Raw genomic sequence first — 15,308 nt, 5'->3', positions numbered from 1 at the left:
CTTACCAATATCAATTCTGTTCATAAAGTTGTCCATATTCACTGGGGACGAGCTCCAAATGAGATCACATTCTTTTCCAGGATGTCCCTAGTACTGAGGTTCCTCTGGGCTCACAGCTCATTCCTATGCCTGACACCAAAGACCTGAAATAGAGGGTCTACTATGGGAGGAGATCATCTGAGAGACACAGGAAATGATTCAATGGTGTGTAAAAGCCTCCTGGAGAAATACATCCTCTCAACAGACTGCTGGGAATTTCTGGACCATGCCGTTTCAAAGCGGAGAATGAGAATTCAGGATGCACTGCAAACCTGAAGACCTTCATCAGATTGTAAAGAAGCCTTTGCTAAAGCCTGATCTGCTGAGTGTTTTCCAGGGTTTTCTCTTTTGTTCTCAGCTTTCCAACATCATAGATATACCTGTAGATTTCTTTTATGGTCATAGTGCAATTGACAGAGAGCAGGAAATGACCCTCAATGACATGGCATGGAAATTGTGGCAGAGAATTTCACAGCTCAGGTCTAGTGGCCCACAAAACTAGTGCCCCGTGTGAGGATTGAACTCACGACCTTCAGATTATGAGACTGACGCGCTGCCTACTGCGCTAACGAGGCTCCTCACAATACAGTTGCCCAGATATTTAATCGGATCTAATTGTACAGATCAATACTTTGTTCTTTTGATTTCTTTTCATGCTTGCATTTAAAACTGAATACTTGAAGAATCTCTGGACCAAGTCCATCGAAGAAGAGAATGAGAATTCAGGATGCACTGCAAACCTGAAGACCTTCATCCAGAGGGTTTAGAGGCCGTGTGTAAGTCCTGTAATGAGTGGTCCACCTCACAAGTTATCCACTTGTCCCATCAGTGGAAGTGTCTGTGTTTCCTACATTGACCATCAGTGATCTACTGGGCAAAGGGAAGAAGATCTAAGTTGTAAAGAAGACTTTGTTCACTCTTCATCAGACATTTGTGTGCACGATAGTCAATCAATGTGCATGACATTAAATTTTTTCAAGATTCAAGATCGTTGAAAAGCCATTTGACAGGCCATGTTGTTTGCATGTTTGACACCAGACCCCTGAAACAGCAGTTTACCAAGAGAAAGGATTGCCAGGCAGACAAAAGCGAATGTTCAAGGGTGTGCTAAATCCCTTCTTGAAGAGATGCCACCTCCTCACGACTTCATTGCATTTCTCAAGCTTCTTTATTGGAGACTCAGGAAACGACAGATGCGGGGATCTGGAGCAACGACCAACCTGTTGCAAAAAATCATCAAGTCCGACACCAGAGAGCCCTGTTCCGAAAGGGTGACTCTTTATTTCCAAAGATGGCTCCTGTCCTCTGATAGTGGAGAAGGAGAAACTTGAAGCTTGTTTGCTCTCTCTCAAGAAAGGTTTGTGGCTGCCTGAAATTTTAACTACCTTTCTCTCCACAGGTGCAGCCTGATTTGTTGAGCGTATTCTCTGGCATTTTCTATTTTGTTTTCAGATTTCGAACATCTGCGGATATCTTTAACATGATGGTGCAATCGAAGCAGAGCAGGAGATGATATCCTCAACACGATAGCGTGAAAATTGTCTCACTCATTGTTTGTTCATCCATAAAACTGGTGCCCCGTGTGAGGATTGAACTCACGACCTTCAGATTATGAGACTGACGCGCTGCCTACTGCGCTAACGAGGCCCTGGGAACTACTGTAGCCAGTAAACAAATCAGACATCATTGTACAAATCAATAGTCTATAATTTTCATTCAAAGTTAAAATCTTCTAAGTAAATTTATTACCAAACTACATATATATCACCATATACAAATATGAGATTCAATTACTTGTGGGCATTCACAGTAAATACAAAGAAACACAACAGAATCAATGAAAGACCGTACAAAACCAGACAAACAGCCAATGTGCAAATCACAACAAACTCTGCAAATACAAAAACAAAAAAAAACAAAATAATAAAGAAATAAACAATCAATATTGAGAAGATGCGATGAATACTCCTTGAAAGTGAGTCCATACTGAGCACTTTAAAGAATTCTCACCAATACCTATTCTGACAGCAAACACAGAACAGGAGAAGGCCCTTCGACCCAATTCTTCCCTGCTGACTAAATTGCCTACTTGAGCCAGTCCCATTTCCATTTGTTTTGCCCATATACAGTATATCTAATCCTTTGCTATCCTCCTCTTTCTGGCTTCTCCCCACTACTTCCTTTCCAGTCCTGATAGAGAGTCTCAGCCTGAAATATCAACTCTCTACGGTTTTCCACAGATGCTGCCGGACCTGTTGAGTTCCACCAGCATTTTGCGTGTATCCTAACCATTTGCTTGTCCTTTGAACCTTGGTTGTTTTGTGTGGAGTTTTGCAATGATTCTATTGTATTTCTTTGTTCTACTGTGAATGCCTGCAAGAAAATGAATCTCAAGTTAGTATACGGAGAACGTTGAACATATAGGTTCTTTGGTCATAGTTTTACTTTGAAGTTTATTTTTCTTTAAAACTTTGAATTTCTTTTAAGCATTCTAATCATACTTACCTCTACCACCTGCCCTGAGAGTTTGTTTCATCTACAAGTTTTCCTCTGGCATCCCTTTCAATGGAGTATAGAGCAGAACAGCACAAAAACAGCCCACCTATTAATTCTTCTCCCTTTCAGGCAAACTCTATGTCATCTGGGTTTAGCCTGCCCTGTCCTGGGGTGACAACCCATCAACATTACCTCACTACTTTTTAAAATTTAAGTAATTAATATATAAACTTAGTGTAATTCACAGTTTTTCCTCTTTTATTATGTATTGTATTTTACTACTTCTGCAAAGACAACAGATTTCATGACATTTGCCAGTGATACTAAACCTGATTATGACATTAAACTAATCACCTTTCACATCTGCCCTCTCTCAAGAAAGGTTTGTGGCCTGAACCTTTAACTGTTTCTCTTTCCAGGGAGGCTGCCTGATCTGCTGAGTGTTTTCCAGGGTTTGCTCTTTTGTTCTCAGCTTTCCAACATCATAGATATGCCTGTAGATTTCTTTTATGATCATAGTGTAATTCACAGAGAGCAGGAAATGACCCTCAATGACATAGCATGGAAATTGTGGCAGAGAATTTCACAGTTCAGGTCTGGTCACCCACAAAACTAGTGCCCCGTGTGAGGATTGAACTCACGACCTTCAGATTATGAGACTGCTGCGCTAACGAGGCTCCTCAGAATACAGTTGCCCAGATATTGAATTGGATCCAATTGTATGGATCAATACTTTGTTCTTTTGATTTCTTTTTGTGCTTGCATTTAAAACTGAACATTTGAAGATTTCTTTGTAACCAGGGAAGGAGTGCAAAATCTCATAACCCATCCACTGTTGGCAGAGTTTCTGTTTCCCAGATTGGCCTTCTCAGCCACATTAAAACCCACAAAACTTCTGGGGTAATAAGTGATCTTCCAGCCCAAAGGACTCCCGGGAGGAATTATAAACACAAGAGGTTCAGCAGATGCTGGAAATCCAGAGTAAAACACACAGGGTGCTGGACAAACTCAGCATCAATGGAGAGGAATAAACAGTCGACATATCGGGTCAAAACCCCTCATCAGTGCTGATCTCAACCCGAAATGTTGACTCTTTATTCCTATCCTCAGTTGCTGCCTGACCTGCTGAGTTTCTCCAGAATTTTGTGTCATTGCCTGAGGGGAATTCACTGATCAACAAGTCAAAAGTATAATCCTCCAAACACTGTTGTAATGATTGGCCAACCTTCCCATTGCTATGTTGTTCCAATATTCACCAATCAATCTGCATGATATTAAGGAAATTTGTCTCATCCTCTCTGAGATATTTCCTTTCTCCTGTACATCCTTTCACTCCATTCTTAACAACTTTAAGCTAATTTTTTTATCTGCTGTCCAGGTCTCAAGGAAAACATAGAAACATAGAAAACCTGCAGCACAACACAGGCTCTTCAGCCCATAAAGCTGTGCCGAACACGTCCTTACCTGAAATATTACCTTGGGTTCCCCATAGCCCTCTGTTTTTCTGAGCTCCAAGTACCTGGCCAGGGTTTTTTTAAAAGACCCTATCATATCCACCTCCACCACTGTCGCTGGCAGCCCATTCCACGCACTCACCACTCTCTGTGTAAAAAACTTAACCCTGACATCTCCTCTTCCAAGCACCTTAAAACTGTGCCTTCTCATGCTAGCCATTTCCGCCCTGGGAAAAAGCCTCTGATTATCCACATGATCAATGCCTCCCATCATCTTATACACCTCTATTAAGTCACCTCTCATCCTCTGTCGCTCCAAAGATAAAAGGCCAAGTTCACTCAACCTATTCTCATAAGGCATGCTCCTCAATCCAGGCAACATCCTTGTAAATCTCCTCTGCGCCCTTTCTATCATTTCCACATCCTTCCTGTAGTGAGGCAACCAAAACTGAGCACAGTACTCCAAGTGGGGTCTGACCAGGGTCCTATATTCATATTCAGATTCAGATTCAGTTTATTGTCATTTAGAAACCACAAATGCAATGCAGTTAAAAAAAATGAGACTCGTAAGGCATGAACTGTCTTTCACAAAGGCTTCCTGACTATTCCTAATCATATTATAGCTCTCCAAATGTTCATAAATCTTGCCTCTCGGGATCTTCTCTATCAACTTATCAACCACTGAAGTAAGACTCATTGGTCTATAATTTTCTGGGCTGTCTCTACTCCCTTTATTGAATAATGGAACAACATCCGCAACCCTCCAATCTACCGGAACCTCTCCCATCCCCATTTGTAACGCAAAGATCATCATCAGAGGCTCAGCAATCTCCTCCCTCGCCTCCCAGAGTAGCCTGGGGTACATCTCGTCCTTTCCCGGTGACTTATCAAACTTGATGCTTTCCAAAACCTCCTGCGCATCCTCTTTCTTAATAACTACATGCTCAAGCTTTTCATCCCAACAATTGCCAAGATCCTTTTCCGTAGTGAATAGTGAAGCAAAGCAATCATTAAATACCTCTGCTATCTCCTCCGGTTCCATACACACTTTTCCAATGTCACACTTATTTGGTCCTATTCTCTCACGTCTTATCCTCTTGCTCTTCACATACTTGTAGAATACTTTGAGGTTTTCCTTAATCCTGTCCGCCAAGGCTTACTCATGGCCCCTTCTGGCTCTCTTAATTTATTTCTTGAGCTCCTTCCTGCTAGCCTTATAATCTTCTAGCACTCTATCATTACATAGCTTTTTGAACTTTTTTGTAAGCCCTTCTTTTCTTCTTGACTAGATTTACAACAGTCTTTGTATACCAGGTTCCTGTCTGGTCCCATCCTTTCCCTGTCTCATTGAAACATACCTATGCAGAACTCCACACAAATATCACCTGAGCATTTGCAACATTTCTTCCATACATTTCCCTGAGAACAAATGCTTCCAATTTATGTTTCCAAGTTCCTGCCTGATAGCCTCATATTTCCCCTTACTCCAATCAAATGCTTTCCAACCTGGAAGATTAACAATTTCTCTTTTCATTGGACACTATCTGACCTGCTGAGTGTCTCCAGTACTTGAACTGAATTGACTTTATTTCTTACATCCTTCATATACATGAGGAATAAAAATCATTACGTTATGTCTCCATCTAAATATGCAATGTGCAATTTGTAGTGATTTATAATAAATAGTATGTACAACAGGACAGTCAATATAACATAGAAATACAATTGTATCAGTGTGAATTTATCAGTCTGACGAACTGATTAATCAGTCTGATGGAGGAAGATGTTCTGGAGCCTGTTTTTATTTCTCTTTTTATTTCAGACCTCCATCATCTGCAGTGTCTTATAAGATTTGTCAATCAATGCACAATGGAACATGAGGTGAATCCATTCAACAAAGGGCTGGGGATAGTCACAGAGGAATTCCACAGCCATTGTATTGTCTCCCATTAAACGAGTGCCCCATGTGAGGTTCAAACTCCAGAACTTCAGATTATGAGACTGATGTATTGCCCACTGCGCTAACTAGGCCTGTAAGATACCATATTTTACCCAGGTAACAAATCAGATGTCCATGTTTAAATCAACATCTTGCTCTTTTCATTTCATTCTTGTCACTCACTCACACACACACAACACTGAACCCTTTAGAGAATTCTTACCAATACCAATTCTGTTCAGAAAGTCTTCCACATTCACCAGGGACGAGCTCCAAATGAGATCACATTCTTTTCCAGGATGTCCCTAGTACTGAGGTTCCACTGGGATCACAGCTCATTCCTATGCCTGACACCAAAGACCTAAAATAGAGGGTCTTCTATGGGAGGAGATCATCTGAGAGACACAGGAAATGATTCAATGGTGTGTAAAAGCCTCCTTGAGAAATACATCCTCTCAACAGACTGCTGGGAATTTCTGGACCATGCCCTTTCAAAGTGGAGAATGAGAATTCAAGATGCACTGCAAACCTGAAGACCTTCATCCAGAGGGTTTAGAGACCGCGTGTAAGTCCTGTAATGAGTGGTCCACCTCACAAGTTATCCACTTGTCCCATCAGTGGAAGGGTCTGTGTTTCCTACATTGACCATCAGTGATCTACCAGGCAAAAGGAAGAAGATCTAAGTTGTAAAGAAGCTATTGTTCACTCTTCATCAGACATTTGTGTGCATGATAGTCAATCAATGTGCATGACATTAAACTATTTCAAGATTCAAGGTCGTTTGATGCCATTTGACAGGCCATGTTGTTTGCATGTTTGACACCAGACCCCTGAAACAGTAGTTTACCAAGAGAAAGGATTACTGGCAGACAAAGGCAAAGATTCAAGGGTGTGCTAAATGCCTCCTTGAAGAGATGCAACCTTCCCACAACTTCAATACCTTTCTCATGCCTCTTTATTGGAGACTCAGGAAACGACAGATGCCGGGATCTGGAGCAACAAACTAACCTGCTTCAAAAAATCATCAAGTCCGACAGCAGAGAGCCCTGATCCGAAAGGGTGACTCTTTATTTCCAAAGATGGCTCCTGTCCTCTGATAGTGGAGAAGGAGAAACTTGAAGCTTGTTTGCTCTCTCTCAAGAAAGGTTTGTGGCTGCCTGAACTTTTAACTACCTTTCTCTCCACAGGTGCAGCCTGATTTGTTGAGCGTATTCTCTGGCATTTTTTATTTTGTTTCAGATTTCCAACATCTGCGGATATCTTTAACATGATGGTGCAATCGAAGCAGAGCAGGAGATGATATCCTCAACACAATAGCGTGAAAATTGTCTCACTCATTGTTTGTTCATCCATAAAACTAGTGCCTCGTGTGAGGATTGAACTCACGACCTTCAGATTATGAGACTGACGCGCTGCCTACTGCGCTAACGAGGCCCTGGGAACTGCTGTCAGCCAGTAAACAAATCAGACGTCATTGTACAATTCAAAAGTCTATAATTTTCATTCAAGTTCAAATCTTCAAAGTAAATTTATTACCAAACTAAATATATATCGCCATATACAAATATGAGATTCAATTACTTGTGGGCATTCACAGTAAATATAAAGAAACACAACAGAATCAGTGAAAGACCGTACAAAACCAGACAAACAGCCAATGTGCAAATCACAGCAAACTCTGCAAATACAAAAACAAAATAAGAAAGAAATAAACAATCAATATTGAGAAGATGCGATGAGGAGTCCTTCAAAGTGAGTCCGTAGGTTGTGGGAACAGTTCAGACTTGGGATAGTAATGATGCATACAATACTGAGCACTTTAAAGAATTCTCACCAATACCTGTTCTGACAGCAAACACAGCACAGAAGAAGGCCCTTCGACCCAATTCTTCCCTGCTGACTAAGTTGTCTACTGGAGTTAGTCCCATTTCCATTTCTTTTGCCCATATACGGTATCCTATCCTCCTCTTTCTGGCTTCTCCCCCCCCGCCCCCCACCGCTCCTTCTTTTCCAGTCCTGATAGAGGGTCTCAGCCTGAAATGTCAACTCTCTACGGCTTTCCACAGATGCTGCCGGACCTGTTGAGTTCCACCAGCATTTTGCGTGTATCCTAACCATTTGCTTGTCCTTTGAACCTTGGTTGTTTTGTGTGGAGTTTTGCAATGATTCTATTGTATTCCTTTGTTCTACTGTGAATGCCTGCAAGAAAATGAATCTCACGTTAGTATATAGAGAACTTTGAACATAAAATTCTCTGGACATAGTTTTACCTTGAAATTTATTTTTCTTTAAGACATTGAATTTCTTTTAAATATTCTAATCGTACTTACCAATACCACCTGCCCTGAGAGTTTGTTTCATCTACTCATTGCCCTCTGTGTGAAAGGTTTTTCTCTGGCTTCCCTTTCAATGGAGTCTTAGAGAAGAACAGCACAGAAACAGGCCTTTCAGCCCATCTAATTTTTCTTTTCCCTTTCAGGCAAACTCTCTGTCATCTGGCTTTAGCCTCCCCTGTTCTGGGAGTGAAAACCCATCAACATTACCTCAATAATTTTTTTAATTTAAGTATATAATATATACACTTAGTGTACTTCACAGTTTTTTCTCTATGATTATATATTGTATTTTACTGCTGCTGCAAAGACAACAAATTTCATGACATATGCTGGTGATACTAAACCTGATTATGACATTAAACTAATCTCCTTTCTCATCTGCCCTCTCTCAAGAAAGGTTTGTGGCCTGAACCTTTAACTGTTTCTCTCTCCAGGGAGGCTGCCTGATCTGCTGAGTGTTTTCCAGGGTTTGCTCTTTTGTTCTCAGCTTTCCAACATCATAGATATACCTGTAGATTTCTTTTATGATCATAGTGTAATTCACAGAGAGCAGGAAATGACCCTCAATGACATAGCATGGAAATTGTGGCAGAGAATTTCACAGCTCAGGTCTGGTCACCCAGAAAACTAGTGCCCCGTGTGAGGATTGAACTCACGACCTTCAGATTATGAGACTGACGCGCTGCCTACTGCACTAACGAGGCTCCTCACAATACAGTTGCCCAGATATTGAATCGGATCTAATTGTACAGATCAATACTTTGTTATTTTGATTTCTTTTCGTGCTTGCATTTAAAACTAAACACTTGAAGATTTCTTTGTAACCAGAGAAGGAGTGCAACAACTCATAAACCATCCACTGGTGGCAGAGTTTCTCTTTCCCAGATTGGCCTTCTCAGCCACCTTAGAACCCACAAAACTGCTGGGGTAATAAATGATCTTCCAGCCCAATGGACTCCCGAAAGGAATTATAAACACAAGAGGTTCTGCAGATGCTGGAAATCCAGAGTAAAGCACACAGGATGCTGGACAAACTCAGCATCAATGGAGAGGAATAAACAGTGGATATTTCAAGTTAAGATCATGCATCAATACTGATCTCAGCCCGAAATGTTGACTCTTTATTCCTATCCTCAGTTGCTGCCTGACCTGCTGAGTTTCTCCACAATTTTGTGTTGTTGCCTGAGAGGAATTCACCGATCAACAAGACAAAAGGATAAACCTCCAAACATTGTAGTAATGATTGGCCAACCTTCCCATTACCATGCTGTCCAAATATTAACCAATCAATCTGCATGATAGTAAGCAATTTTGTCTCATCCTATCTGAGATATTTCCTTTCTCCTGTACATCTCTTCACTCCATTCTTAACAACTTTCAGCTAATTTGTTTCCTCTGTTGTCCAGTTCTCAAGAAAGTTTTCCAACCTGGAAGATTAACCATTTCTGATTTCGGTGGGCACTATCTGACCTGCTGAGTGTGTCCAGCACTTTCTCTTTTTATTTCAGATCTCCATCATCTGCAGTGTCTTATAGGATTTGTCAATCAATGCACAATGGAACATGAGGTGAAACCATTCAACAAAGGCCGGGATAGTCACAGAGGAATTCCACAGACATTGTATTGTCTCCAATAAAACTAGTGCCAAGGAGATGGTGGTGGACTTTAGGAGATCTAGGCCTCATATGGAGCCAGTGATCATTAATGGAGAATGTGTGGAGCAGGTTAAGACCTACAAGTATCTGGGAGTACAGTTAGACGAGAAGCTAGACTGGACTGCCAACACAGATGCCTTGTGCAGGAAGGCACAGAGTCGACTGTACTTCCTTAGAAGGTTGGCGTCATTCAATGTCTGCAGTGAGATGCTGAAGATGTTCTATAGGTCAGTTGTTGAGAGCGCCCTCTTCTTTGTGGTGGCGTGTTGGGGAGGAAGCATTAAGAAGAAGGACGCCTCACGTCTTAATAAGCTGGTAAGGAAGGCGGGCTCTGTCGTGGGCAAAGTACTGGAGAGTTTAACATCGGTAGCTGAGCGAAGGGCGCTGAGTAGGCTACGGTCAATTATGGAAAACCCTGAACATCCTCTACATAGCACCATCCAGAGACAGAGAAGCAGTTTCAGCGACAGGTTACTGTCGATGCAATGCTCCTCAGACAGGATGAAGAGGTCAATACTCCCCAATGCCATTAGGCTTTACAATTCAACTGCCAGGACTTAAGAACTTTTTTTAAAGCTATTATTAATGCTTTTTGAGTTAGTGATTTAGATGCATATCATATTATTACTGAGTTAAGTATTGTATGTAATGAGTTTTTGCTACAACAAGTGTATGGGACATTGGAAAAAAATGTTGAATTTCCCCATGGGGATGAATAAAGTATCTATCTATCTATCTATCTATCTATCTATCAAACTCAAGGACTTCAGGTTATGAGACTGATGTATTGCCCACTGTGCTAACTAGGCCTGTGAGATACCATATTTTACTCAGGTAACAAATCAGATATCAACAGATATCAACCGATAGATCAGATATCAGAAGTGCCAGATGTTTAAATCAACCTCTTCCACTTTTCTTTCCAATCTTGTCACTCTCGAACACACAATACTGAACACTCGAGAGAATTCTTACCAATACCAATCCTGTTCACAAAGTCTTCCATATTTACTGGGGACAAGCTCCAAATACAATCACATTCTTTTCCAGGATGTCCCTAGTACTGAGGTTCCACTGGGATCACAGCTCATTCCTATACCTGACACCAAAGACCTGAAATAGAGGCTCTACTATGGGAGGAGATCATCTGAGAGACACAGGAAATGATTCAATGGTGTGTAAAAGCCTTCTTGAGAAATACATCCTCTCGACAGACTGCTGGGAATTTCTGGACCATGCCGTTTCAAAGTGGAGAATGAGAATTCAGGATGCACTGCAAACCTGAAGACCTTCATCCAGAGGGTTTAGAGACCGTGTGTAAGTCCTGTAATGAGTGGTCCACCTCACAAGTGATCCACTTGTCCCATCAGTGGAAAGGTCTGTGTTTCCTACATTGACCATCAGTGATCTTCTGGGCAAAGGGAAGAAGATCTAAGTTGTAAAGAAGGCATTGTTCACTCTTCGTCAAGCATTAGTATGCACGTTAGTCAATCAATGCTCATGACATTAAACTATTTCAAGATTCAAGATCGTTTAATGGCATCAGACAGGCCATGTTGTTTGCATGTTTGACACCAGACCACAAAACATCAGTTTACCAAGAGAAAGGATTACCGGCAGACAAAGGCAAAGATTCAAGGGTGTGCTAAAAGCCTCCTTGAAGAGATGCAACCCCCACAACTTCATTGCCTTTCTCAAGCCTCTTTATTAGAGACCCAGGAAACGACGGATGCCAGGATCTGGAGCAACGACCAATCTGCTGCAGAAAATCAACATGTCCAACAGCAATGAATCCTGATCCGAAAGGGTGACTCTTTATTTCCACCGATGGCTCATGTCCTCTCAAAGCAAAGAAGGAGCAACTTGAAGCTTGTTTGCCCTCTCTCAAGAAAGGTTTGTGGTTGCCTGAACTTTTAACCACCTCTTTCTCCACAGATGCAGCCTGATCTGTCGAGTGTTTTCTCTGGCATTTTCTATTTTGTTTCCAACATCTGCAGATATCTTTAACATGATAGTGCAATAAAAGCAGAGCAGGAGATGATATCCTCAACACAATAGCGTGAAAATTGTCTCACTCATTTTGTTTGTTCATCCATAAAACTAGTGCCCCGTGTGAGGATTGAACTCACGACCTTCAGATTATGAGACTGACGCGCTGCCTACTGCGCTAACGAGGCCCTGGGAACTGTTGTCAGCTCGTAAACAAATCAGATGTCATTGTACAGATGAATAGTCTATAATTTTCATTCAAAGTTCAACTCTTCAAAGTAAATTTATTACCAAACTACATATATGTCACCATATACAAATATGAGATTCAATTACTTGTGGGCATTCACAGTAAATACAAAGAAACACAACAGAATCAATGAAAGACCGTACAAAACAAGACAAACAGCCAATGTGCAAATCACAACAAACTCTGCAAATACAAAAACATAAAAAACAAAATAAGAAAGAAATAAACAATCAATATTGAGAAGATGCGATGAAGAGTCCTTGAAAGTGAGTCCATAGGTTGTGGGAACAGTTCAGTGTGGGTGCTAATGATGCAAACAATGCTACCAGACAAAGGGAAGAAGGTCTAAGGTTTAAAGTTTAGAATCTAAAATGTAAAGAAACCACTGGCCACTCTTAAAGCCTGAAGACAAACACTCAGCGATTCAGGAACAGCTTCTCCTCCTCTGCCATCCGATTCCTAAATGGACACTGAACCATTTGAACACTACCACACTTTTTAAATATATATTATTTCTGTTTTTTGCACAATTTTAATCTATTCAACATAATTACTGTGTTATTTATTAATATATTTTTGTCTTCTATGTTATAATTATATATTGCATTAAACTGCTGCTGCTAAGTCAACAAATTTCACATCACATGCCGGTGATAATAAACCTGATTCTGATTCTGATCAAGCATTTGCGTATGCCATTAGAATTTCAATATGGAGATTTCTCTTGAGAACAAGAGAAAAAAGATCTACTTTAAGTTTGCAGAGAAGATGGGGAATGGACTGATAGGAGGAAGGGAACTATCTCGGATAGTGTAGAAAAATGGTATGGAAACTGGAAAGGTATGGAAATAGTATGGCAATCATCTGCATGACATTAACCTATTTCACGATTTAAGATTGTTTTATGTCGTTTCCAGTACATGAATGTAAAAGAGAACATAATCATTGTTACTCTGGATTTGATGCAACAAAGACAAACACAATAAGATAAAGAACACAATAAATATAAGCACATAAGATAGCTTATGTACATAGACTGACTGTATGAGCATAAAGGGACGTTAGTTACAGGAGTTGATGCGCTTAAGGTAACTCTGGCAGGAAATAATGAAGTAGTGGTGGAGGGGTGGGTTAGTGGGTGGAGGTGTTGATCAGCCTCACTGCTTGGGGGAAGTAACTGTTTTTGAGTCTGGTGGTCCCTGCGTGAATGCTACGTAGCCTCCTCCCCGATGGGAGGTGCAAACAATGCATGAGCAAGATGGGTGGGACCCATCCATCATGATGTTGCTGGTTTCTTTCTGTGTATATGTCCTCGATGGTGGGTAGGCTGGTGCCAGTGATGTGTTGGACAGTTTTGACAACCTGTTGTGAAGTCTCACTGCCTGGTGCAGTGCAGTGTCTATACCGTTCTTTCGCCCTGTCAGGGATATGTCCCTTTGACTTCTCTGTAAATTTAAATTAGATCCTTTTCTCTCCGGTTCTCAAGAGCAATCTCCAATATGAAACTTTATCTCCGTGGGCACTGCCTGACCTGCTGAACATCTGCAGCATTTTCTCTTTCTATTTCAGATTTCCAGCACTTGCAGAAGATTTTTTCACCGTGGTACAGTTAACACAGAGCGGGAGATGATACCCTTGGAACACGTAGGGTGCAAATTGTCACAAAGTATTTCACAGCTTATGTTTGGTCGCCCATAAAACGTGTGTCCCGTGTGAGGCTCAAACTCGCAACCTGCAGATTATGAGACTGACAAGCTGCCTACTGTGCTAACGAGGCTCTGTGCAACATTTCCTACCTTATAATGATCGGGATGTAAATGTACAAATCAGTTACTGGCACTTCTGATTTTCAGCCTTCTCACTAGCTCACTAGTGAGCAGTTTCTACCAAGATGCCAAATCTTATGGGAAAAACGCAGGGAAATGGGTTTGAGAGAGAAAATAAATCAACTGTGATGGTATTGCAGGGCAGACTCAATGGACAGAATGGCTTAATTGTGCTTCTATGTTTTATGGTCTTACACCAGCACACCCTCCCCAAATGCTTGAAATACCTGCAAACAAATAATTCCCAATCCTGAAGCACTACTGGAAAATGATTCAGTAATATCTGTGGCAAAAGGAAGAAATGCTAAAGCATGAAGTAATGATTGGCCAGTCTTTCCATTGCATGAGTGTGCACATGTTAAGCAAGAAATGTGCATGAGCAGACTCAATGGGCTGAATGGCCTAATTACGCTCCTATATTTCATGGTCTAATGTTATTAACCTAATTTGCCTCACCCTATCAGCGATATTCCCTCCCTTCCTATCCACCCCACCCATTCCTCTGAATTTCGCTGAGACTTTAATTTCTATTTTTCACTTTTCGAGTTCTCGAGAAAGGGCTTTAAACTGAAACTTTACCATGGACGCTGCCTGAGCAGCTGACGCTCTTCGGGATTTTTATTGAAATTTTCAGTGATTGTGCAATAGGCACGAGTTGTGCAGAAGTTACAACACTTCAACATCAAGCACTGGTGGGCATCACACAGGATTATCACAGCTCTTGTATTCTCTCCCATAAAACTAGTGCCCCGTGTGAGGATTGAACTCACGACCTTCAGATTATGAGACTGACGCGCTGCCTACTGCGCTAACGAGGCCTATGGGATACCATTACCCATGGTAACACATCAGAAGTCAATGAACCAAATCAATAGTTTGCACTTTCCATTTCATTCTTGTCACACACGCAATTTTGACTGTTTTGAAGAATTCTCACCAATACCAATACAGACTACAAAATCTTCCAAATTCACTGGCTAGAGAAGTGGAATAAAATCACGTCCTTTCCTGGAATGTCTCTATTACTGAGGTTCCAGTTACACTCTGCCAGTTCCGGTTTAAGCAACGGTCATTCCTAAGCTTCAGATCACTGTCCTGAAGCAGCGGATTTACTGGGGGAGGGGATCATCAGACAGTCAAAGCAAAAGGTTCAAGGGTTTGGCGAAGTACAACCTCCTCACTTTCTGCTGTGAACCTCTGGCTGATATCCTCTCAAAGAGGAGAAGGAGTATTCAGAATGCACTGAAAACCTCAAGCCCATCCTCCAGAGTGTTTAGAGGCCGTAATGAGTGGTCTGCCTCACAAGTTATCCGCCTGTCCCCTC

At 41.4% G+C, this 15,308-nt stretch overlaps 6 non-coding genes across 6 annotated transcripts; all 6 read right to left on the bottom strand.

Moving 5' to 3' along the window:
* Positions 1–541: 541 nt before the first annotated feature.
* Positions 542–614, bottom strand: trnam-cau (transfer RNA methionine (anticodon CAU)). Its single transcript has one exon. It is a non-coding gene; the product is annotated as a tRNA-Met (tRNA).
* A 999-nt stretch (positions 615–1,613) lies between these two features.
* On the bottom strand, positions 1,614–1,686 carry trnam-cau (transfer RNA methionine (anticodon CAU)). Its single transcript has one exon. It is a non-coding gene; the product is annotated as a tRNA-Met (tRNA).
* Positions 1,687–7,289: 5,603 nt separating this feature from the next.
* Positions 7,290–7,362, bottom strand: trnam-cau (transfer RNA methionine (anticodon CAU)). Its single transcript has one exon. It is a non-coding gene; the product is annotated as a tRNA-Met (tRNA).
* A 1,533-nt stretch (positions 7,363–8,895) lies between these two features.
* On the bottom strand, positions 8,896–8,968 carry trnam-cau (transfer RNA methionine (anticodon CAU)). Its single transcript has one exon. It is a non-coding gene; the product is annotated as a tRNA-Met (tRNA).
* A 3,055-nt stretch (positions 8,969–12,023) lies between these two features.
* trnam-cau (transfer RNA methionine (anticodon CAU)) lies at positions 12,024–12,096 on the bottom strand. Its single transcript has one exon. It is a non-coding gene; the product is annotated as a tRNA-Met (tRNA).
* Positions 12,097–14,729: 2,633 nt separating this feature from the next.
* trnam-cau (transfer RNA methionine (anticodon CAU)) lies at positions 14,730–14,802 on the bottom strand. The gene has a single exon. It is a non-coding gene; the product is annotated as a tRNA-Met (tRNA).
* Positions 14,803–15,308: the final 506 nt, after the last annotated feature.

The sequence above is a fragment of the Hemitrygon akajei genome, chromosome 11 (assembly GCF_048418815.1).
Source record: "Hemitrygon akajei chromosome 11, sHemAka1.3, whole genome shotgun sequence".
NCBI lineage: Eukaryota > Metazoa > Chordata > Chondrichthyes > Myliobatiformes > Dasyatidae > Hemitrygon > Hemitrygon akajei.
This window is presented reverse-complemented; position numbering and strand designations above follow the sequence as displayed.